Source organism: Neovison vison, chromosome 7 (genome assembly GCF_020171115.1).
Source record: "Neovison vison isolate M4711 chromosome 7, ASM_NN_V1, whole genome shotgun sequence".
In the NCBI taxonomy this organism is placed as follows: domain Eukaryota; kingdom Metazoa; phylum Chordata; class Mammalia; order Carnivora; family Mustelidae; genus Neogale; species Neogale vison.
The window spans coordinates 26,483,001-26,497,565 of NC_058097.1; the positions used below are offsets into that span (position 1 = coordinate 26,483,001).

General features: G+C 48.1%; 1 long non-coding RNA gene across 1 annotated transcript; it reads left to right on the forward strand.

The window, feature by feature from the left end:
• The first annotated feature begins 313 nt into the window (after positions 1-313).
• LOC122913779 lies at positions 314-4,902 on the forward strand. Its single transcript, XR_006385738.1, has 3 exons — positions 314-801; positions 4,389-4,457; positions 4,879-4,902. It is a non-coding gene; the product is annotated as an uncharacterized LOC122913779 (long non-coding RNA).
• Positions 4,903-14,565: the final 9,663 nt, after the last annotated feature.

Below are 14,565 nucleotides of genomic sequence, written 5' to 3' on the forward strand. Positions count from 1 at the left end.
TTCCCCACTTCTTGCTCCCTGACTGTGTCCCAGTCCACTGGTTTCCTTTTTATTCCTTCAGTACCTCAACTCCCTTGCGGGGGGGGGGGGGGGGGGCGCCAGGCATCCTCTTGCTTCTGCCCTGAAACTTCCCTCCACATCCTTCCCTGGCTCCTCCAGCCGCAGGGAGATCCCCTCTCCTGTGCCCATGAACCTCCATCTCAGTCCCTTGACGCTGATTTTTTCGCATGGCTTCTCCTTTCACAATTGCCGATTTATTCACCTGGCTGGTGCTGCCTCCCTGTTCCCTTCCAGCCAGTGAATGCTCTGACGGCTAGAATTTGGGGTCCTTTTCAGTCACCCTCGTAGCCAGCATCTGCACCTACCACCCAGCAGGAGCTCAAACAGAGCGCTTGGTGAATGAGTGAATGGATGCGGAAATGATTGAGGGACCTTCCGTGCTCCCTCTCAGGCACCTGCTCTGGGTTCCCCGAGGCCCATCTCAGAGGCTCAGGTCGGTCAAAGGCAGCAAGCGATGAAGTTATAAACCAGGGCAGGCAAATGGAGTGTGCAAAGTTTTTTGAGAGGAAACTCTAAGACGCGGTGCTATTAAAAATTGATATTTCAATGAGATAATCCCTCTCAGGCTTTTAATTGATTGTCTAAAAAGCCTTCCTCTGTTGTTATGCTTCTTTATTTGCAGGGACCATTAATTTTTTTATGAACAATCAAACCCAGATAGAGTGGAAAGGCTGCCGTGTGGCTGATCCCAAAACGGTAACCAAGGCGCCAGGGGCAACATCTGGGGGTCGACCAGGACAGGTGAGATGGCCACGGGACTGGCCCTGGCTCAGGACACTGGGAAGAGGGGGAGCCCCTGCCCGCCCTAAACACACACATGCACCTGCCACTACCCTCAGCACCCCCAGGACCTGTGTGAAGGGAGGAGGAGCAGGTGGGAGGGGGTCCACAAGGGTGTAGGGCAGCCCCACTTTAGGAATGGGGACCCCTGGGATCCCCCTTTGCCACTGGTGGCCAGTCCCCCACCACTCCAGACCTCTGCTCCCCATCTGTCCCTTGCAGGGTGGGGCTAGAGGGGGACAAGGAGGAACAGGGGGCCGGGGCTTAGGACCTGTAGGTTCTGTCATTTCTTCCCTGATGGGTGACATTGGCCGGCTTCGAGAGCCAAGCACAGAGCCAGGAAGGGCCGCTGCTGTTGTTGCCCTCAGCATTCCTCTCCTGGCTCTGCAGGCAGCCCTCACATCTACGTCCCCGCCCCCCTGAATGACCTTGGCCACCTTCTCTGTGCTTCCTTTGGCTCTGAATCAGCCTCTGTGCTTTGTTGCCAAACCCATGGCCATGGAGGTGTTCTGTGTGCACCTGTCTGCCAGGTCTCAGGCCACATCTGCTCCCCACTTCACCCCTTCCATCCACACCATCATCCTGACTGGTGGCCCCCGAGGGTCCCCCGCTCCAGTGACAATGGGCCAGGGCTGGGCTGTGTTGGCTCCTGGTTCTTTCTTAACTGATGTGCCCCTGAGCCAGCCTTCCTCACCTCCTCTCCACTGCTCCATGCTCCTGACATCTTTTTTCTAGAAGGGAGAGGCCAAGCAGGGCCTGTGGCCTGTGCAGTCATGCCAGGCCCTGTCCTCGGAAGACCCTCATGCTGCATTCAGTGCTCTATGGCTGCCGTCTTGAATGGAGCAATTCTACAGGGAGTCCCACGGTTTCATTTCGCACTAGGCCCCACCAATTATGCCAGTTTTGCTGCGAAGGGACAGACCTGCTTCAGGCAATGGCCAGAGGGCGGGTCCCCAGGGCAGAGCACCCTTGCCTTTGGCCATCACCCATTCCCCTGGAGAACTGCCCTTATTCCCTTCTCTTTTCCCCGCCTTCCCCACATGCCCCTCAGCTCAGAAGCCCTTCCAGCTCTCATCGCCTCGCTGTGGGGCCCCCACCAGAGGACGAGCACATTAGCCGGGAATGTCTTCTCCAGGCATCTCTCGGACTTGGACTTGGGGTGGGACTCAGAGGAAGACAAGGCAGCATCCTCAAATCCGTGTGTTTACCCCAGATAGGTATGACTCCTGGGTGCCTCAGAGGAGATGAGACTCAAGTCCATTTAAGCCGTCCGTGGAATTCATAGTTGTCTTCGGTCAGTTAGGGTTTTCTTCAGGCACCAGCTACAATGGCTTTGGCCTCATGGGCCCTGGAGAAGTGCGTGTCCTCAGTTGGCAAAGGGGTAGAGATCCCCCCAGAGCAGCCTGGCACAATGTAGCAGAAACAGACGGGTCACTCTTTGAAGTCTGAGGCATAGGGAGCCTTTGGTCCTGGCTGCAAATGTTGAGCCACAGGTTAGCTCCTTGTGGCCTTGTTTACAAAACCAAACTTGGAGAGACCTAAACAGCCAGCAGCAGTCGGGGGCCAGTCAAATAAATGGCAGTGCCTTCCTCCAGGGGGAGGCCAGGCAGCCAAATCGACCCTGTCGAAGAGGGACGGGGTGCAAAATCTGATTTGGGTGGAGCGCACAATGCAGGCTTGGCTCTCTCTCTGTACACACGCAAGAATCGATATTGGGGTGTTCCTCTCTGGGTTTTTCTTCTTTCTTCTCCTTAATACTTGGCTCCCGGTGGCTAGTCACCACGGGGTCGGAGACACTTGACTTGCTAAGGATCTGTCAGATCTGTCCCCTGCTGCCACCCCTCTCACTACCCAAGCCACACCACTTCTCTCCTGTGAGACTTGCCTTCACTTCCTGTCTTGTGCCCCCGCATCCCAGTTCCATTCAGGACCCTCCATCTAGTCTCTCAGGGCAGCCAGAGGACTTTTTCAAAATGCTGATTAGATCCTGTCTCTTTCTCCATTTAAAAACCCTTGATAAGGGGTGCCGGGTGGCTCAGTGGGTTAAGGCCTCTGCTTTCGGCTCGGGTCATGATCCTGGGGTTCTGGGATCGAGCCCCGCGTTGGGCTCTCTGCTTGGCAGGGAGCTTGTTTCCTCCTCTCTGTCTCTGCTTGCCTCTCTGCTTTCTTGGGATCTCTGTCTGTCAAATAAATAAATTAAATCTTTAGAAAAAAAAAAAAACCCTTTATAAATTCCCCATTTCTATGAAAATGAACACCAAACCCTTGAACCAGCCTTCAGGGCTCTCTGTGTGGCCAGCCTTGCCAAGCACCATACTAATCCTCTTTCCTCTGCCTTGCAGCCACTCTGGTCTCCTCCCATAGTCATATACAGAGCAGACTCTCTTCTGCCACAGGACCTTTGCACCTTCCCTCAACCCAGAACACTCCTCCCTCCTCTCTCCTCCCCGCTCCACCTAGTTAACTTACTCATTTGCTTTCATCACTTCCACAGGATGCCTTCCTAGACAGGTCAGCTCTCCCTGTATCTCTTCTAACTCTGGATAACCTCTTTTTTTTCCTTCTCTGCCCTTCCCACAGCTACAACTGAGTTCTAAGGTCAGTGCCTGTCACTTTCACTAGATCATGAACTCCTCAAGGGCCAGGTGGTTCTATTGTGCCCCGTGCCTGGCACAAAGTAGGTGCTCACATGTTTGTTGAACGAGTGAATGAACCAGTGAGGGAGGGAAGGCTGGCCTAAGCACTCAGCCTCCCGGGTCAGACTTGCTATTAGCATATCACAGGAGCGCTCAGGAAGGCAGCCTGGGGAGAAGTGCGGGTGGAGCCAGGGTGGTGTGCTGGGAGGCTGGGATGCAGCCTCCTTCCGGAGAGCTGCTCTCTGCATCCATCGGAAATTGCCCCTGGCCCAGCCTCCTTCAGAGGAAGCAGAGGGAGCAAGGGGGCCCCATCTCCTTCCTCTCCACCCCCTTCCCGGTCAGTCCCCTTTGATGTGAAGGTTCCTGGGGAGCCTGGTTTGTGTCACTGTGGAGCTGGGGGAGGGAGACAGTCTGGGGCCTCGTGTCAAATAGGGAACTGCCCCTGGTCTCTGTGCTGCTGGACAGCAGAGGGCCCGGGGCTCCCCCAAACACCAGCCTCCCACCAACACCATTTGAAACAAAGCCATCAGTCTGAGGGCTGCGTCTGGTTTGCCCCGGATTCTGGGGACTCCTTGAGCCTCCAGATTTCATCTTCTCTGACACTGGCTCTGTCAAGCCCACCGTTCTTCCAAGAGCAGGCAGAGATGTGCGTGGTGGGGAGGGCCGGTGAGGAGCTTACGGGTGGCCCCCCGAGGTGGGACTAACACGTGCAAGGATTCCCATCCTTCTAGGTAATGTCAAGCCCCCAAGAAACAGAGATCACACAGTCTCCAAGTTCTGACATGACTGCCTGTCTTGAATAGGTTCTTCTGTTTACCGGGCCTCAGTTTTTCTACCTTTGAAATGGGGGTTGCAATGGATACCCTGGGTTGCTACTGTGGGGTTTAACAGGCTGGCACGGTGTTTCCGCAGGTGTGGACTCACACCACCACGGTAAACAGGATGATGTGGGTCACACTCCACAGAACGGCCCAAACCAAGGTGGGTCGCACAACAAGAAAGCAATAGCCTACTCATTTTTCTTTTCACCCTCTACCAGTTGCCAAGGAAAGTCTCAGACAAATGGTAGTGTGGGTTTCGTTCCTACCCGCTCAGCTCCTTTTTAACAAGAACTCATCAGGCAGGCAATGCTAGCCAGCATGTGTTTAATGCATTTGTCTTATTTCTTAGGTATTTTATTTATATATATTGTTTGCAAGGCAAATAGAAAAAATGTGAGCCAAGTTTTTTAAAAAAGTATTGAGCCAATAATAGTACAGGAGATGCTTGGATCAGGCAAAATACCACAAAGGGACTGGAGTGGCTGGGGCTGTCCTGTTGTAGCACGGGTGAAAATACTGTGTGTGTGTGTGTGTGTGTGTGTGTGTGTGTTTTCTTAAGATTTTATTTATTCATTTGACAGAGACATCGAGAGAGGGAACCCAAGCAGGGAGAGTGAGCAGAAGCCCAAAGCGGGGCTCGATCCCAGGATCCAGGCATCAGGACTGGAGCCAAAGGCAGACCTGTAAGGACTGAGCCTCCCAGGCGCCTCTGAAAATACCTTCTAAACTGTCAAGTGATGTGCCAACACGGAGCTGAGGTGAGGGACCGAAAGGGTCAACTCAGGAGAAGGGCTTTGCACTTTCTGGGAGAAAATCTCAGGCCTGAGGGACTCAGGTCAGAGTGATTTAAAAATAGTAACCCGAGATAAAGCCCCCCTTCCGTCCTGTGCCCCAGGCACCGGGCAGATAGCACCACAGACAGTGTTTTAAGTCAACTTCATTGTTCCTGGAGGAGGAAGTTGAGGCTCCAGATGGTGAAGGGTCTTGCAGGGGAGCTGGGATGGACCCCCAGGGGCTTCCCTGCCTCTGTCTCGAAATTTTCAAGTGCCTGCGAATGCCCCCTCCTTCGAAATTTTCAAGTGCCTGCGAATGCCCCCTCCTTCCTATGCTCTCTCCGGGGCTGGATGCCTGGGTCAGGCAGGTCCTGAGGCCTGGGTTGTCCTCATCCCCCCAGGGCGGTGATCAGAATCCTGTGGAGGAAGCCTCCCAGAGCACTGCGCCCACATCTCCACCCCCAAACAGCCCCCTCAGAGGGAAGGGAGTGATCACACCCCTTAACTCCAACAAACAGATTTTTGTACTTAAACAGTTTTGGTTTTTTTTAAAGATTTTATTTACTTATTTGACAGAGAGATCACAAGCAGGCAGGGGTGGGAGGAAGCAGGCTCCCTGCTGAGCAGAGCCTTTGAGAGAGAGAGAGAGAGAGAACAAGGGGGAGCAGGCAGGAGCCTGATGCGGGGTTCGCTCCCAGGCCCCTGAGATCATGACCTGAGCCAAAACCAAGAGTCGGACGCCTAACCAACTGAGCCACCCCAGCGCCCCTCAAACAGTTTGGTTTTTGTTTGTTTCGTTATTGAAAAATTCACACTTGACCATCTTAGGAAATCTGGGAAACTAACAGACAATAAACAAGCACTGTGGGTGAGGACAGGCCTGTCTGGGGAGCCCCCTGGGTGCAGGGTCCCCTTCCAACAGCTTTGTGTGTATGTCCTCAGAACTGATCACTCACACTTTACAGATAGGGAAACTGAGGCACAGAGGAGCTAGGTCAGTTCCCCAGAAGTGAAAAGAAAGCGCGGCTTGAACTAGGTAGTTGGTTGGTTCCAGAACCCACGTGCCTCAGCCACGACCCTTCTCTGCCTGAGGTTTCCTGTCCCTTAGAGCACAGCCTCTCAGCAGGCCACATGGGGTCTGCATCCCCTCCCGCTCCATCGCCAGAGGGAAATAGAGGCACGGAACTGAGTTCACACAGCCAACCCCTTTGTCCCTTATCCACTGCCTCAGTGTCCCCTAGGCGGCTCCTTCTGAAGAGAGGTGCCCACTGCGTGGGCTTTGTTGTTCCCTCCTAGCCCAGGAGGACCAGGGGAGCCTGAGGAGGAGGCAGGGCCCTGGGTACAGCCGGTGTTGCCTTCACAGCTCCTGGGCTCAGCCATTTACAGCCCCGGAGAAGAGCCGGAGCGCAGCCCTGTCCTGCTCTCCGCTCTCCATTATTGCTGCAGCAGGTCATTCCCTCTCCCGCGGATCAGGCCCGAGCCGCTGAAACCCTGAGAATGCTCAGGCAAGAAGCAAAGCTGCTCTCCCAGCCTAGAAGGAGTGTTGGCCGCAGAATGAAAAACGGCAGGAATTGAAAGCCGTCTGCCTAGTGGGGCTGTGGGGCTGAGCGGCCTCGCAGCTCAGCAGGCTTGGGTGTGAAGGAGCTAATAAAGCCAACACCGCTGGAGACCAGGATGCTGCCCAGCCCTGGCCGGCCCCAGGCCCAGTATCCACACCAGACTGAGGCAGGCTAGAGACCCCCGGCCGGGAGCCCGAGAGCAGCGCCCACCCGGCATGAGCCTCACTTCAACCCCCCCTGGTTGGCGCCGGAGGACGGAGCCAGGCATCTGCTCCTGAAGCTGATTTTAAGCATCAGGACCCTGAAGTTCTGGGACGTTCTGGGAAGCGAAAAGATTTGCCAATGACCTCACGGCCAGAGGCCTCCAGGCTCCATTGAAGGCTTTTCCCCCTGACCCACGGCACCCCAGCCTCCCCTCTCCGCACCTGCACCCGAGGGTTGAGCCAGCACCTCCTGGGTGCAACTTCGGAGTTGAGATTTGGAAACCGGATCTTAGAGATTGCTCAGCGTAGTAGTTTGCAAGTACCTGATTTTGGGTAGCACGTGGATGAACAGTTCCGTATTTTGAGATGTGATGGGTGTGTATGTGTTATAATATGTTATAATATCTGTACATAATATAGTCTGTTGTTATATTGTGATATATGTGTGTTTGTAATCATACAATATGTACTCTTTGCCGCTTTTCACTTTCAGCATAATTATTTAATCTTTTTTCAAGATTTTTAAAATTTATTTGACAGAGATTATAAGCAGGCAGAGAGGCAGGCAGAGAGAGAGCAGAGGAAGCAGGCTCCCCGCTGAGCAGAGAGCCCAATGCGGGGGCTCAATCCCAGGACCCTGAGATCATGACCTGAGCTGAAGGCAGAGGCTTAACCCACTGAGCCGCCCAGGCGCCCCCCCCTTTTTTTAAGGTTGTCTCCACACCCAGTGTGAACCCCAGCATGGGGCTCGAACTCACAACCCTGAGGTCATGACCTGAGCTGAGATCAAGACTCAGACGCTTCACTGAGTGAGCCACCCAGGCGCCCCTCAGCAAATTATTTTGAGATTCCTCAGTGTCATTGCCACTATCCATGGTTTGTTCTTTTTTTACTGCTGTGGTTCACCCACGTGTGAATCTATAAAATCGGCAAAAAGTGCAAACTAGTACCTAACGACAGGAAGCAAACAGAAGGTCGCCTGGGGACTGATGGGGGTGAGGGATGGCAGAGGAAGAATGAGAGGAAGGAAGAAACTGGAAAGACGAATGTGTTCACTATCTTGGTTGCGCTGGTAAGAACACCTACGTCAAAACGTATTACACTGTGCATTTTATTTTATTTAAGGAGAAGGTCAGAGAGCGAAGCAGACTCCCCATGGAGCTGGGAGCCTGATGTGGGACTCGATCCCGGGACTCCAGGATCACGCCCTGAGCCGGAGGCAGTCGTCCAACCAACTGCGCCACCCAAGCGTCCCTACACTGTGCATTTTAAATATTGCGGCTTATCGTAACTCCATTACACTTCAATAAAGCTTTAATGTATATGTAATACACTATATGTACATATAGAGTAAATTGTATATACACACACACACATATAAATATATGAATATACGTTTATCTGAATACTGGCACTCATCTGATCTGTGATCTGATAAATAGTATTACTTAGTTCAAGGGCAGAGCAGGGGTGGTGTTTACATTTTTTTTTTTTCCCTTAAGTGAGTTGGCACTTTTGCTTCTGGAGAGATAAAGTAGTCCCACTTCTCTCTATGCCTCCCACTAAGTACTGTTTAAAACCCTGGCGCTTATATGTAAGACAAACACAAGAAGACTCTGAAAAGCAGCAAAGGGAAGGCAGACAGGCCACCTCAGGGGAGGTAGGACCCAAGCAGGAACACAGTGGTGAGTTCCCTGGATTCCCTGCAGTGCCCTCTTGATGCTGAAGAAGTCAGCCACCAGGAAATGCCAGTGAGCACAAACCCAAAGAAACCTCTGACAAAAGCCTGCTCTGTCTGGCCTGGAAAGGGACATCCTGGCAAGACAGAAAATTTTAAGATGATAACCATCTATGCCAGCCAAAAACCACAAAAAAAAAAAATTACAACCCCGCCCTCACCCACACCAGGAAAGGCTCAGTGGGGAGCCCAGACTTCCGCCCTCAGCAGGCGTCCCCAACCAACAATGAGGCGCCCTTGCTGCCATGTGAGTGGAGGCCGCATGGGGAGCCTCAGCTTGCACTTGACCTGGCAATAATGAGGCACCTCTCTCCCTCTACTCTGGGATGATATCAGAGGAAATCTAGTGAAAACTCAGGGCTTTCACCACCACCCAGTGGCAGTGAAATCCAACCCCCCAACACACACACACTGTGGTTTTAGTCGAGAACAGCCCTACCCAGCAAGAATGAGGAGCACTGCCCTCCTTCTCACCAACAGAGGCCAAATAGAGAATCTAGACCTCTCTCTCCACTTGGCTGTAACCAGGTGCTGGCCACCCCTCATTTCCTATCCCCTGCTGGAGCAGAATCAGAGGACACCAGCTAAAACAGAAAGCTTAAATAAGATCTAGAGTCTCATAATATGAAAGTGTCCAGAGTTCAAAACATCACTAACACCAAGAACCAGAATGATCACAAATGATTACAAAAAGACAACCAAGGAGCACCTGGGTGGCTCAGTCCATTGATCATCTAACTCTTGGTTTTGGCTCAGGCCGTGATCCCCAGGGTCATGAAATCAAGCCTGTTTCGGGCTCTGCACTCAGTGGGATGTCTCTTTGAGATCCTCCCTCTCTCCCTCTGCCCCTCCACTGGCTCATTTTCAATCTCTCTCTCTCTATCTCAAATAAATAATCTTAAAAAAAAAAGTTAACCAAGAAATTTCAACACTGAGATGACAGAGATGTTAGAATTCTCTGACAAAATTTTAAAGCATCCGTGATAAAAAAATAAATGGTTCAATGAACAATTACAAATATACTAAACACAAATGAAAAAATAAGTCTCAGCAAACAAAGTGTAAAGAAAACTAAATGGAAATTTTAGAACTGAAAAGTACAATCACTGGAAGAAAAACTCAGTGGGTGGGCTCAACAGTAGGATAAAGGAGACAGAGGAAGGAACCAGTGAACTGGAAGATGGAACAATAGAAATTGCTCAATTTGAACAACAGAGAGAAAATAGACTGAAAAGTAAAATAAAATAAAAAGGAACAGAGCCTCAGGGACTTGTGGGACTGTAACAAAAGGTTTAATACTCATTTCATCCGAGTCCCAGAAGGAGAGGAGAAAAAGGGCAGGTCTGAAAAAGTACTTGAAGATAATGGCTGGAAATTTCTCAGGTTTGGTAAAGGATATAAACCTACAAATTCAAGAAGCTGAATGAATGCCAAAGAGGACAATCCAAATAAAGCCACTCTGAGACCCATCAAAATTAAACTTCTGAAAGCTAAAGATGAAGGAAAAAAGTCTTGAAAGCAGCCAGAAGGAAACACCACCTTACATATAAAGGAAAAACAATTGGAACAATAGATTTCTCATCAGAAACCATGGAGGCCAGAAGAAAGGAGCAAAATAATTTTTAAGTGCTGAAACAAAAGAACTGTCGTACCAGATTCCCATACCCATTGGCAGTGTTCTTCAGGAATAAGGGAAAATCTAAACATTTTCAGATGAAAAAAAAACTAAGAAAAATTATACCTATCCTAAAAAAAAAAAAAAAATGACTAAAGGGAATTCTCTAAACAGAAAGAAAATAATGAAGGAGCCTGATAACATCAAGAAGGATGAAAGAACACATTAAGCAAAAATATGAGCAAATACAATCATCCTTCTTTTTCTTCTCAAGTTTTCTAAACTATGTTTGACAGTTAAAGCAAAAATCATTACACCACCTGGTGTCATTCTAAAATACATAAAGAGAAAAATTTAAAGATGATTCAGTTATAAATTGGGGAAGGTAGAGGGATCTAAAGGGAGGTAAGATTTCTCTATTTCTTTTTTTTTTTCCCTAAAATTTTATTTATTTGACAGAGAGTACAAGGAAGGGGAGCAGCAGACAGAGGCAGAAGGAGAAGCAGGCTCCCCGCTGAGCAAGGAGCCTGATGCAGGTCTCCATCCTAGGACCCTGGGACCATGACCTGAGCCAAGGGCAGATGCTTAATTGACTGAGCCACCCAGGGGCCCCAGATTTCTCTATTTCATTCAAACTGGCAAAATGATCACACCAGTAGACATCAACTTATAGGCTTGATGCAATACCTACAGCAACCACTAACAAGCTGTACAAGAAGATACACTCAAAAACATAATGGGTAAACCGAAGTGGAATTGTAAGAAACGTTCACATAACTCATGGGAAAGCAGGAAAAAAGAAAACAAAAACAAAAAAAGAATAGACAAAACCAGAAAATGAAACAGCAGATTGAAGCTCTAGCCTATCAAGAATTACACTAAATGCAAATGACCTAAATACAACAATTAAAAGGTAGGTATTTGCCAGGTTGGATTAAAAACCACAACAAAATATATACCATCTCCAAGAGACTCACTTCAGATGGAATAATAGAGACAAGGTGAAAATTAAAGAATGGAAGAAGTTGTATCATGAAAACACAGATCAAAGAAGCAATTAATTAATATTAATTATCAGCAGAAGTAGACTTCAGGAGAAAAAAAAATTGCAGAGACAGAGAGACAGTATACACTACTAAAAAGATCAATATATTGGGAGGATGTGACAGTCCTAAATATGTAAGTACCACAAAACAGACCTGCCAGATATGTGAAACTGATAGAACATGGGGAACCCAGGTGGCTCAGTGGGTTAAGCACCTGCCTTCAGCTCAGATCATGATCCCAGGGTTCTGGGATCAAACCCCACATTGGGCTCCCTGCTTTGTGGGAAGCCTGCTTCTCCCTCTGTCTCTGCCGCTCCCCCTATTTGTGTTCTCTCTCTCACTCACTATCTCTCAAATAAAGAAATCTTAAAAAAAAAAAAAAAAGACCTGATAATACTAAAGAGAAATGGACAAATCCACAATAATAATTGAAGACATCAATAGCCTTCTTTCAACTATTGATGGAAAGCTAGATAGAAAATCGGCAAGGATATAGAAGAACCCAACGACACCATTGCCAAATATCCAATTGATATATATATATTTTTAAAGATTTTATTTATTTGAAAGACAGAGATCACAAGTAGGCAGAGAGGCAGGCAGAGAGAGAGGAGGAAGCAGGCTCCCCACAGAGCAGAGAGCCCGATGCGGGGCTCGATCCCAGGGGGCTCGATCCCAGGACGCTGGGATCATGACCTGAGCCGAAGGCAGAGGCCCCAACCCACTGAGCCACCCAGGCGCCCTCCAATTGATATTTATATGACAATTCACATGAGAAATTGAATGCTTTTCCCCTAAGATCAAGAACAAGGAAAGGATTTCAGGTCTCAATACACTTTCTCCACATAATATTGAAAAATTTAGCCAATGCAAAAAGGTAAGAAAAGGAAGTAAAAGACATACAGACAGGAGAGAAAGAAATAAAACTGTCTCAATATGAAGATGATATGATCATGTAGAAAATCTCACAGTGGTGCTGGAAAAATTGGACATCCACAGGCCAAAGGGGAAAAACATCACCTTATGTCTTGTACCTCCTACAAAATTTAATTCAAGAGGGATCACAGACTTATATTTAAAACATAAAACTTATGTGTAAAACACACTTATATGTAAAACTTACATGTAAAACATTAACTATTGAAGTTTTAGAATAAGACATAGGAGAGAATCTTTAGGATCAAGGCTAGGCAAATAGTTTTTAGACTGCACCAAAAGCACAATCCATTGAAGGAAAAGTTGATCATTTGGACTTCATTGAAATTTTAAAATTTTGCTTTGTGAAAGATCTTGTTAAGTGGATGAAAAGACAAGCTACAGACTGGGAGAAAATATTTGTAAAACACATATCCAAAAAAGGACTAGTATCTAGAATATATAAAGAACTCTCAAAATTCAACAACAAAAAAAAGCAAATAATCCAACTAGAACATGGACAAAAGACATGAAGAAACATTTCATGGAAGAAGATGGCACACAGATGGCAAATTAGCACATGAAAAGATGTTCAACAACATCAACCATTAGGAAAATGCAAATTTAAGCTGTAATGAAATATCATGACACACTTACCAGCATGGCTTTAAAAAAATAAAAAAGGGAAGCAGTGACAACAATAAATGCTGGCAAGGACGTGCAGAAACGGGATCATTCATACATTGCTGATGGGAATGTCAAATAGTATAGCCACTCTGGAAAACAGTTTAGCAAGGTTGGGTTTTTTAGTTTTTTGTTTTTTAAACTAAACCCAATTACCATATGACCCAGTAATTGCACTCTTAGGCATTTATCCTGGAGCAATAATGACTTGTGTCTGCACAAAAACCTGTACATGAACGTTTATAGCAGCTTTATTCATAAGAGCCCTGAACTGGAAACAACCCCAGTGTCTTTCAATGGCTGTACGAATAAGCCAACTGTGGTACATCCACATCATGGAATACTACTTGGCCGTGGAAGGAATGAACTAGTGATACACGCAGGAACTTGGATGACTTTCCAAAGAATGAAGTGGAGTGAAAAAAGGCCATTCCCCAAAGATCACATACTTAGGATTCTAATCTTATAACATTCTGGAAATAGAGTATAGAAATATAGTCCAAAAATAGTATAGAAATAGAGAACAGATGGGTGGTTGCCCAGGGTGAAGGAGGGGGTAGAGTGGGAGAGTGGGAGGGCAGTGGGTGTGGTTATAAAGGGCAACATGATGGATGGATCTTGGCAGTGACGGACACGTCTGTATCTTGACTGCTTCCGTGTCCATATCTGGGCTGTGATACTGTACAGTGGCACAGATGTCACCACTGAAGGAAACTGGGTAAAGGTACATGGATCTCTCTGGACTGGAGCTTACAATTTCACATGACTCTTCAACTGTCTCAAAATAAAAGGTTTCATTTAAAAAAATCTTTTTTTTTTTAACCTTTTTTTTTTTTTTTTGACAGAGAGGGAGATCACAAGTAGGCAGACAGACAGGCAGTAAGAGAGGGGGAAGCAGGCTCCCTGCTGAGCAGAGAGCCTGATGTGGGGCTTGATCCCAGGACCCTGAGATCATGACCTGAGCGGAAAGCAGAGACTTAACCCACTGAGCCCCCAGGTGCCCCTCATTTAAAAAATCTTTTTTTTTTAATTTTTTAAAAAGATTTTATTTATTTATTTGCCAGACAGAGATTACAAGTAGGCATAGAGGCAAGCAGAGAGAGAGAGAGAGAGAGAGGGAAGCAGGCTCCCTGCTGAGCAGAGAGCCAGATGCAGGGCTCGATGCCACAACCCTGGGATCATGACCTGAGCTGAAGGCAGATGCTTTAACCCACTGAGCCACCCAGGTGCCCCGCATTAAAAAAATCTTAAGTGACAGTAGTCTACTTGGTGAGTGGACTGGGTGAAAATGATGAAGATAGAGAAGGAAGATATTTGTGAAACCCCCCCTAGAGAAGATGCTTTTTTTATTTAAAGTTTATTTCTTTAGATAGAGCGTACATGCATGTGTTTGCGTGTGCTCGTGTACTGGCAGGGGAGGGGCAAAGGGAGAGGGAGAGAGGGAACCTCAAGCAGACTCCCTGCTGAGTGGGCACTGACCCCCCATGCCCCTGAGACCATGACTCAAGCTGAAATCAATAATGGGACACCTAACAGACTGAGCCATCCAGGCACTCTGAGAAGATGCTTTTTTATCGTGAATACTGTTGTTGTTGTTGTTGACCAAAAGTCCTCCAGAGGTTTCTGTCAAAAACAGTTTGCTGTAATGGATCGAGTGCTGGGGGCTCTATCGGCCATGGTCTGAGGGAAAGCAGGTGGGGTCAAGTCTGGGAGATGCGTGGGGAGTTCAGAAGGG